Source organism: Triticum aestivum, chromosome 7D (genome assembly GCF_018294505.1).
Source record: "Triticum aestivum cultivar Chinese Spring chromosome 7D, IWGSC CS RefSeq v2.1, whole genome shotgun sequence".
In the NCBI taxonomy this organism is placed as follows: Eukaryota; Viridiplantae; Streptophyta; class Magnoliopsida; order Poales; family Poaceae; genus Triticum; species Triticum aestivum.
The window spans coordinates 204,006,589-204,017,875 of record NC_057814.1 but is presented as its reverse complement, the minus strand read 5'-3'; positions in this window follow the sequence as shown (position 1 = coordinate 204,017,875).

The following is an 11,287-nucleotide window of genomic DNA, read 5'->3' as shown; positions in this document are numbered from 1 at the left end:
CTTTTCAAGATGTTTCTCTCCTTCCAGGGGGTTACGGCAGGGTGATCCACTCTCACCCTACCTGTTTCTGTTCTGCGTGGAGGGATTCTCGGCCCTACTAAGGAAGGCGCAAAGGTACAAAAGGATTAAGGAGTGAACTTCGGGAGCACTGGCCCCCATGTCACGCACCTTCTCTTTGCAGATGATAGCATTGTCTTTCTTGAAGGGACAAATGAAAATATGGAGGCGCTTAAGGATATATTAACACAGTACGAGGTGGCCTCCGGTCAACGAGTTAACTTGCAAAATTCTTCTATTTTCTTTGGCAAAGGATGTCAAGATGTGATGAAGGCGGAGTTGAAGAACACTTTGGGTGTACAGACGGAAGCTCTGAGTGAGCGGTATTTGGGTCTTCCAACACTGGTTGGGAGATCAAAGGATGGCACTTTCAAATATGTGACGGGGAGCTCTAAAGGAAAGGTGTGTGGATGGAAGGGGCAGGGACTGTCTAAGGCTGCGAGGGAAGTACTTGTCAAATCAGGTCTACAATCTGTACCTACTTTCACCATGAGTTGTTTTTGCCTTACAAAGAAGATGTGCGGGAATCTGACTTCTATCTCTTCAAAATTCTGGTGGGGTGAGGCGAACGGTGAGAGGAAAGTACATTGGATCTCATGGCAGAAGATGTGTGAGGCAAAAAGATATGGTGGCATGGGCTTTAGAGACCCGAAGGCGTTTAATCAAGCTTTGCTCGCAAAGCAGGCATGGAGAATCTTGCAGGTGCCGACTTCTTTATGCGCTCGAGTCCTTAAGGCGAGGTATTTCAGCGAGGATTCAATACTTACAGCAACCTGTCCATCGACGGCGTCATACACTTTTCGTAGCATTCTGCACGGGCGTGATCTCCTTAGGGAGGGACTGATCTGGCGCATCGGGGATGGGTCCCAAGTACGCATACACCATGCCAATTGGATCCCACGAAGCAACAACATGAAACCGCTTGGTCAGGTTTATATGCCGGGTGTCACACGGGTTGCACATCTACTGTCCTCGGATGGAATGAGTTGGAACCTGGGAAGGCTGCAGGCAATGTTCACGCCGGAGGACATGCATGATATACAGCAAATTGCGGTGGGACGACCCGGCCGGGCAGATTATCTCGCATGGAACTATACAAAGAATGGTTGTTTCACGGTCAAATCAGCATATCACATGTGCATGGCAAAGTTAAGAGCGAGGTCTGGACAGCCAGATACGTCTAGCTCAGTTGCGAAGCATAGAGGATACATGGCATTATGGGACACACAAGTGCCAGCCAAGGCGAAAATTCACATGTGGCGACTAATTAGAAACGGCTTGGCAGTCGGAGCTGAACTTCACCGACGTCGGATTAAACCCGGAGTTTTTTGTGTTGCATGCGGTCGAGAGGAGACTATCTATCACATATTTTGGGCGTGTTAACATTCAGTACAATTCTGGCAGCTACTACACTTAGAAAGGGGAGTTGCGGTGGCGATCCCACCGCCTCAGCTCGGCTCCCAAAGTGCGTTAGCTAGTTGGCTTCTGAACTGGTTCTCTGGTGCTTCTGGCGACAAAAGGGAGGCGATGATACAGGCGACTTACGGCTTGTGACTGGCTCGAAATGAGGCAAGGGAGGGATGGAAAATAGCAGCGCCACATGAAGTAATGGCTACTGTTGTAGCACATATGAAGGAGTGGAAGAGCGTGCACATGGAGCAGAGACAACATGCAGCCCCAACACCGCGCCAGAGATGGCAGCCACCTGATGATGGATGGCTTAAAATCAACTCTGATGGTGCTACGTCTAGGCATGGGGACAAGGGTGGAGGGGGCGCTGTGCTGAGAGATCACCATGGAGCGTTCAGGGCGGGTTTGTGCCACCACTTTCCGAATATTGCTGACCCGGAAGCGACTGAAATTTTGGCGTGCAAAAGGGCTTTGGAACTGGCCAGGGAGATCAATGCACAGCGCATACATCTGGAGTTGGACAGTCAAGCCTTGGTGCAGATGCTAAAACAGCCCACGAAGAACCTGGGCGTCATTGGTCCATGGGTGGAGGATTTAAAGCTTTTGCTGCATTCTTTTCAGGGTTTTAAAGTCTCTTGGGTTAGGAGATCTGCTAATGTTGCCGCGCACAAGTTCGCTAAAGTAGGGGTGGGAGACGAACTATGTAAGGTTTGGTTAGAAGCTCCCCCGGATTTTGTTCTTGATGTAATTTCGGATGACATTCCAAACTTCGTGTTTTAAATAAAGCGGCAGTATTTTTTCCTCAAAAAAGAGAGATAAAAAAGAGCATTCTCAAAACATGGTAGGTACTACCCAAAAATTAGTATATATACTACCTAATCATTGATAGATACTACGAGTATATACTACACGTACATACTCTTGGTTTCGATAGATACCACATACAACATACAAAACGCAAGTGGTGGTAACTACCACTGCTTGTATATATATATATATATATATATATATATATATATATATATATCTTCTCTACTACCTAAAAGAAACATAAGGATCCGTCTCCCCTCTTACGTCCTCCACTTCGTCCGACCTCCCCCTCCCGCACTTGCCATGATTTTTAGCCCCAATTAATGGCATTTACTTCCTCCCCAAAAAATAGGGACTGGGATTCTCCTTTCCAGATCGGAGGCTCGGAGCAGCCGATCCCCTCGTCCACGCCCCGTTTTCCTTCCCGCGCCGCCGCACTGATCTGCATCCGTACTCATCCTTCGCCGCCACTCGCCTCGGACCCCTCTCTCTCTCTCTCTCGTCCAACCTCCATCCTCACTTTTCCTACCATGAGCCGCGAGCTCCCTAGTCCTGTCACGACGGCAGATGACAGACAACGTCTCGGAACGTCCTGCTCGAGCACGGCAATGACGGCCTAGAAGCAGCTGTGCGACGAGGGCGGCCTCGAGCAAGCGGTTTGCAGAGGCGCTGGAGTGTGCGGCGCGTTTCTTGTACTTCCATGTTGGTGGTGGCTTTGGTCACGTGAAGGTATTTTGTCCATCGATGGTGTATGTGTGTCAAGATTTCCAGATGCATGTCTGACTTTCTGCTCTGTTTATCTGTAAAACTACAACCCAGCATCAACATTCTTGGACGTCGGCCCATGTTCCACTTGATCTATGTGCCACTGTGCAGAAAGTCTGAGCCCAAGAAAACTCTACTGCTGCTTCACTGCTTCTGCTAATTAGTCGTATAAAAAAGAGTCCTGAGCAGACAAGTATCCTTTTATTATGTTTATAGTAGATTGCTACCAGTTTTACTTCTCTTTTCTGAACATATTGTTGCGTGTGTGTGTGTTTACAATATGCTATCATAGGATATTTTATTGTTCCAGTCACATTCATATTATAGTTCATTCTTAGCAAATAGTAGTTTCTACTTAATTAATCAGTACTAAGATCTGGTGGCTTTTTTGGTAGTTTAATAAGTATCTTGCATGTCTTATAAGGACTCTTTAGGAAATCCTAAATTTTTATTTTCTCCTTAGTTGATGTGTGTTGTGTCTGGTTAAAATTGTATGACTAATAGCTTTCTTTTCTGTTTTCTCTTCAATTACAGCTTGTGGACACATAGGTCCTGAAAAAGGCAGTCTTGCTGTCTATTGTTGTTTTATAGTTTGTCTAATTCACATCTAGATGTTTTCTGAGGATGTCACATCTAAGCTCCCACAAATAATGTAGCAACAAGGAACAAAAAAAAGCTGAGACAAAAAATAAATAAACCACAAGCATAGTGGACATCAGGTTAGATGTGACACAACTATGTCACATCTAGATGTGTCCTAGACAGACCCGTTGTTTTAACTGTGTAAATTGGATGGTTAATGAGTAATAAAAATAATAATAAGTATATAATTGTGCATGTTGTCATCTTCAAATTGAATTTTGTACTCCGTTACTTTACTTATCTTGACATTTAGCATAGTTCACACTGCGTGTTTCAATTTCTATAGCTAATTTATAGAGTCCAAAGAAAGAAGAAAAGTTCTACTTATAGAACATCCAAATCGGGAAGCTGCCGGGAAGAATGCTCATTCTGCTAGGAGCATATGTACAATAATAGCAGACCATTATCTGCAGATGATATCCAAAAAGCAGAGATGTGTGCCATGTTTATGCGGGAGAAGTATGGCAAGGTTGACACAAGTAAAGTTTGTGATAAACCTGAGACGACACAAAATAAAAAATCATCTGTCTTCATGAACTCAAATGTGCCTCATGTGCCCAGAAGTTCCCTCGCATCAACTGCTAGAAACAACCTGTTGGCCCAAGCCAATCAACTTCTATAAAGAATGTTGTACCTCTGCCTGATAATCCAGAAATCATGGTCAGTCCAAAGCTAAACAAAGCTCCCAGAGAGCCCCCCATAGAGAAATTGGATTCCAAGTGGATTCGTTGACACATAGCACAAGGTATACCTTTGCTTTGTGCTTCCTCACTTGCCCAATTTCTTAGAATGTTGGATCTTTTCGAGTTCAATAAACTTCTTTGGACAACAAGAACCAGTGAACTTGTAGTTAATGGAGTGTTTGGCGACTTAAGAACTTGAGACAACACCCCAAATTTTGTGAATTGCGTAAACCATAGCTTATATCAAGTTTGATCTCCAAAATAAATAGATGCAGTATAGTATATGAATGGTTATATAGTATATGTAAGATAGCTGACAACTATTGGATTATGGCAATAACTGTAGGATTAGCCAAGTAGAAGCTCAAGTGGGCTGGTTATTTGACTGGGTTTTCTTATACACATCTGCAGGTTGCAGAACAACCATGCCTAAGATCATGTGTTGCCGCAATTAACAGGATGTTGAGCATTCTTTATATTTTCTTATTATTTTGTGCGGATGTAGGTCATGGAAGGACGTCTCATGAGAGCAGAGTTTTGGCTCCCACATCCCGGGCTCATCTAAATGCGTTTAAAATATCAAACAAATTCAAAACAGTTATGGTGAAAGATGCTTAGGCGCATGATATTCGTGCAAATTTTGGTGACATTTGGAAATTCGAGGAGCTCGTGGCAAAAAAAATCCGGTTTGAGAGAAACATCTCAGAAACAGTACAGATTTATCTTTTTTGCCGCGCACGTTTCGAATTTCCAATTATCACCAAAAATTGCACGAACATCACGCACATGCGCATCTCGCTTGCAATTTTTTGGGTTGGATTTTTTGATTTATTTTTGTATTTTTTGCGATTTTACTTCACCGGGCTCATCTGAACCCGGGCTCCGAAGTGGATTATTGTTTTCGGGTTCTCTTTCTACTTCCCCCTTTATTATTCCCCTATGTTGCTCTCTAACGATCTATTCTGTTTTTTTTGTGTTGTAGGAAGCGCATCAACCTTCGCTATGATTTTGTTGCCGCTGGCTGCAATCTAATTTTACAACCAGTTCATGCAAGTTATCATTTGCCCTTACTTCATAGAGACATTACAAAGTATCCATTGAATCCAATGTTTTTCCATTTTTTGTGTCACAATAGCTTTTCCATTGCGGATATTGCGGTGCTCGTCGAAGCATATCCTTTTTCTTTGTTATTTCATTGTACAATTATTTTCTTTAATCTGGGGTCACCGATCCAGCTTTATTCAAGATCCCCCAGATCCAACTTCTCGTTTGATTATTATAGTTCATATCCAAGGAATGCGTGTTTATTTTGGATCACGTTATTTATCATGTCAGTAGTACCAATTCCCTTACTAGTGCATTTGATTAGTAGTGTGGGGCTACTTCCAAGAGGGTGTGTTTGGAGATGTCAATGAAAAGGAAGGAACGGGGCGTATAGTGGTCCCAGTAGATGAATGGAGCCAGTCCTATGCTAGAAAATAGGATGGCATTTGCTTGATGCATTCACATGATTATATGTACCCTGTGGAAACAAACAGGCTGCAATACTTTTCAGGTGCACATTGGTCATAGTAGAGGTGGAAGTTAAATGTAATACCCATGAAGTTGAATTATGACCTTGATTATCATTTCTTAATACTCCATATTTTGTATCCCGTTGCAACGCACGGGCATTCACCTAGTGTGTGTGTGTGTGTGTGTGTGTGTGTGTGTGTGTGTGTGTGTGTGTATATATATCATCAAACCCGACTTTGCAAATTGGGCATTGTGGAAGAATCGGGATGTGTTGTCCAGCCATGACACCTAAGCATGGTAAAACACCCTTTAGCACCTTCCATCCAAAATGTTTTATTTTCCCTGGGAAACGGAGTTGCCACAATTCCTTCCAGACCGGCTTCATGTGAACACTGACCATTTGACGCACAAACCATACTCGGGAGAGGAAAAGGGGAGAGCGAGCTCGACACTAACATAAACCTTTTGTATAGAGATCGCCGTCGAACTCTAAACTATAGGACAAAAACCCGTTACCACCAAAGGCAGAAATGATCCATGCCCAAGATACATCGGGAATACTCCTACCAGTGATCAGCACAATAAGGCCCTCTCGATCTCCTTGCGACCCTCCCTCCCTTCCGATCTCCTCGAGCCGCCGCCGCCCCTCCCTTCCGATCCCGTCCCTCCTGATCTCCTCCCCCCCGATCCCCTCCCTACCGATCTAATCTAGGGCTTCGAGCCACCACTGTTCCTCTCCTCACCGCCCCCGGAGCTTCGTAGGGCAAAGCCTAGGCAAGGGATGATGGTGGCGGCATGATCCGCGCGGGTGTCCTGGACATGTGCTTCGTCTGGCATCGACGACGCAGCGATGAGGGCCCCTCCGCCGTCAATGGATCACCCAGGCGGTGGTGCGGCTTCGGTCGTGCAGTTTCCCGGCGGCACACGTCACCCATGGGCATGCTGGATGACGGAGGAGGTCGATCTGCTGGTCCAGCCGGGCATGGACGTGATTTTCCAGTGAAAGCTTGCTTCAGCCTCGGCCAGAACCATCAACGACGGCGCCCCGCGGGCATCGTTACCTCGTTGGAGGCATTGTGGGGCGATCCATGTTCCCTATGTGCCTCAGGGGAAACCCCAGATTCGGGCTTTCCGGATCAGATGATGGCGAGGTTCATGCATCATCACCTCCATCAGGGCTTCATCTCTGGGGTTGTACATCGGCTGGAGGGACAAGTGTTTGGCTTGGTAGCTGGGTGCAGGTCTCCGTATCCTTCTCGTGCAGTGATCAAGGTGGAGCGGCGTGCCATCTACAGTATCGACGACGATGAGTCTTGATGGCAAGGTGTAGCAGGGTCTCGGCATTGGAATGTTGTTTGATGGGCGTGCATGAGGCTAGCGTTGTCCGGCGTCGTAATGGCGTTGATGGCAGAAGGGTCTAAAAAGATCAATGCATTGATTGCTCCTGAAGATGGGACTGCTGAAAGTGCTAGTTATCGACTAGAGGGGGGTGAATAGGCGATTTTTATGAAAGTCTTCAAAACATGGAAGTTTCGAAGACAAACAATAGAAATGAACCTATTAACATGCAGCGGAAGGTAGACTACACTAGGCAGGCCATAGTCAAGTATTCAATGAAGTGAAAGCACTAAGACTAATAGCAGCTAGGTAGTGATGATCAGGATGGAAGATAGTATGAAGCCAAACAACAATAGAAGTCACACAGTGAAGTCAAACAGGTAACATAGGCAGGTAATGACTTCACGAAGACAAACTGTAAATAAAGAGAGGGAGAAGATAGAACCAGTCGCTTGGTGAGGACAAAGATTTGTTGGACCAGTTCTAGTTGTTGTGACAACTGTACATCTGGTTAGGGAGGCTGAGATTTAACTCAGAAGACCGCGTCTTCACCTTATTCCCCTTGAGCTAAGGACACCCAGTCCTCGCCCAATCACTCTGGTAAGTCTTCAAGGTAGACTTCCAAACCTTTATAGACTTCGTTCACCGGCGATCCACAATGACTCTTGGATGCTCAGAACGTGACGCCTAACGGCTGGAGGATTCACAGTCCTCAAGTGTAACAAGTCTTCAGGTCACGCAGACAGAAAGACTTCAGTGATGCCTAACACTCTTTGGCTCTGGGTGTTTGGGCTTTGTCCTTGCAATAATTTCTCTCTCTCAAAAGCTTCGAGGTGGGTTGCTCTCAAACGACAAAAGTCGTGCACTAACTCTGAGCAGCCACCAATTTATGGTGTAGGGGGTGGGCCATTTATAGCCACTAGGCAACCTGACCTTATTTGTCCGAAATGACCCTGGGTCACTAAGGAACTGACACGTGTTCCAATGGTCAGATTTCAAACACACGCGCCAGCTTGACTTGGGCTACAAGTAAAGCTGACTCATCCAACTCTGGATAAGATTTGCTCTCATTGTCTTCGCTCGAAGATATAGGATTTGGTTGAGCATCACTTCAGTCACTCTGACTTTGTTCACTTGGACCCCACTTAACAGTATGGTGGTTCCTATGACTCAACAAAGAAGAAAAAGGAAACTACGAAACAACTATGTCTTCGCACTCCCTAGTCTTCACGTGAATGTCTTCTCGAGTCATAAGCTTCGATGTGATTGTCTTCACATACCACCATTGTCTTAAATGTCTTCACTCATTTTTAGGGGTCATCTCCGGTAGGTAAACCGAATCAATGAGGGACTACTACCTGTGTTATCCTGCAATTCTCACAAACACATTAGTCCCTCAACCAGGTTTGTCGTCAATACTCCAAAACCAACTAGGGGTGGCACTAGATGCACTTACAATCTCCCCCTTTTTGGTGATTGATGACAAACTGGTTGAAGTTTTCAACGGGGATAAAAGTATGTGAAATTGTAAAGGATTAAGGTATTGTCTTCATAAGTAGCAAAAGGCTCCCCCTGAAGATGTGCATATAAGTATTTTGCTTTTGGAATGCAAATGCACATGGCAGGTTGTACTTGTGGAGATCCTCTTCAACTTATGAAGGCAATTCATCACGCATGATTAGATATAACGAAGATAATGACATGCATAATGAAAAATGGACGTCTGCAATATGACTTCGTGTGGGATTTATCATCGCATCACAGAATTGCAGAAAAAGTAGCAGACGACCATCAAGTTTAAGTGTTACAACTCAAAGAACCAAAAGTATCGAAAGCGAGAGTTGTAAACACTTGGCAAAAGTATAGCAACCACCCATAAGGACCCGCTTGAAGACTATCAACTCATATGCTTCTCCCCCTTTTGTCAGTAAGGACCAAAAAGGTTTGAAGACATAGAGCCTCTACTCGTTCCCATGAGGAGTAGGTGAAGCAGCAGGGTTGTTGTTGAGGTTTGGTGGTGCAGAAGAACTTGGTGCATTGTCGATACGCGCCCAAGTTGGAGGTGGTGAAGTAGCATCATCTTCGTCATCAATGACTCTGGCATTAACAGTTGCAGCTGAGGATGAATAGTCAGAGTCTTCAAGAGAGGGAGTCCGACGCAAGACAGCGTTCCTGGGAGGAGTGGAATCAAACTTGAATCTCTCTGTGAAGCCATCGTCTTGAAGATCAGCTTGAGCACTGAGCAATGTCCGACTCTTCCATGACCTCCGGCAGGTTTCGTGAGTGACAAATGCATTCTTGGTGGCAACATTGCGAATGCGATTGACGTCCACCAAGAGGCTTTGCATCTGACGCTTCAGCCAGTAGTGATGCTTATCTTGCTTTTGATGTAAGGCAACGAGAAGCTCTCGGTCATTAAGAACACGAGAACGCTTTTGAGGCCTTTGAGCTATTGGGCTTTCAGTGGCTTCAGTATGGGCACGATGAGGTGCACGTGTATTGCCAGCCAAAGGATAAACACGAGTGGCAGCCAGAACTCCTTCAATGGGCTGAGTGAAGCTTTGGTGATCAGCATTGTGAAGATAAATTGGCTCTTTGGTAAGCTCTGGGTAGATGGCTTCGACAGACATATCAACCTCTGGCAAGAATATCAGATGGTTGCGCGCAGACGGCTGATAGTTGACGGCAGAGTGACGCTTGATAAGGCACATAACCCATGGAGCATAGAATTTCAATCCAAAAAGATCAGAGCCAGATGCAGCCATTTGCCTGATGAAGAAGTCTTGAGCATTGAAGCTGATGCCATTGAAGATATAAAAGACCAATGTCTTCATTGCTCCTTCAAGCTTCGCTGCATAAGAATGTCCCTTGATGGGCCATAGAGTTCGCCTTATGATATGATAGATCGTGCGGGGAAGATACTCTAGGTCTTCAACAAAGAATTCCCGTGGATATTTAGCATCGCGTGGCAGTGGCTTCATCATGCTCAGCATTTGGCTCATGTTGGGCTCAGGCTTCTGGAAGATGCTCTCCAAAGCATTGCGGTGAAGCTGACAACCAGGTTCAAAGAGTTCACCAAGAGTGGGCAGGCCAGTTAGCTCAATAATATCAAGAGCTTTGGCTCCATGATGTACATTGCATGTCATCCACTCAAGGATCCATGTCTTCGGATCCCTGTTGTAGCCACGAATGTGGAGGGTGGCATAGAATTGCAGTAGAAGCTCTTCGTTCCAGTGCTCTTTATCAGTCACAAATTTCAGCAGACCAGCATCTCGGAAACAGTCAAGGGCTTCTTCTAAGCAGGGCAGAGCAGCAATAGCTTCACAGTCTAGACGCATATGTGGAAAGATGCGCCCTTGATCATAGAGAACACAGGAATAATAACTGTGTTGCTGGTAGCTCCAGAACCGACCAGACGAAATTCTTGGCTTCGAGTAGGGGTTCTTGGCACTATCAAAGAAAGTGTTGTGTGCAATGAAGCCATTGGCATTGAAAGATCCTGGTGAAGTTGCAGTACCTGGAAACCTTGGCAACCTTGGCTTAGGCTTCTGGACATGAGGCCTGTGCTCTACATGATAGTCAAATTGTGGACCGGCAGCAGGTGGAGGAACCAGAATGGGCCATCGGACAGTAACCAGGTGACCATGATCAAATGCTTGCTCAATGGTGTGTTGCCTTGGAGGCGATACAGGAGCAGTGGCATTGGCATTAACTTCAGGCTGCAGATTTGCTTCAGGTGCAGCATTGGCTTCAGGTGCATTTACTGCTGGCACCACATTAACTTCAGGCGCTACATTTGCTTCGGCCATGACAACGTCATTGGATTTAGTATTGGTGTTGGTGGCCGCCTCAATGTTATCAACCTCCACTTGAGTAGCTGGAGGGTCAGACACGTTCTCCTCGAGAACAACTTCTTGGTTGGATGGGGGTGTAGCAACACATTCTTCTTCTTGACGGGGTTCTTCTTGTTCATCGGCTGATGCAGCCGGAATGTCTTCAACATCTTTGGCTTCAGACTCTGAGACATTTGCAGTTGGAGTGTCTTCAGGAAACACTTGGTGTGATAC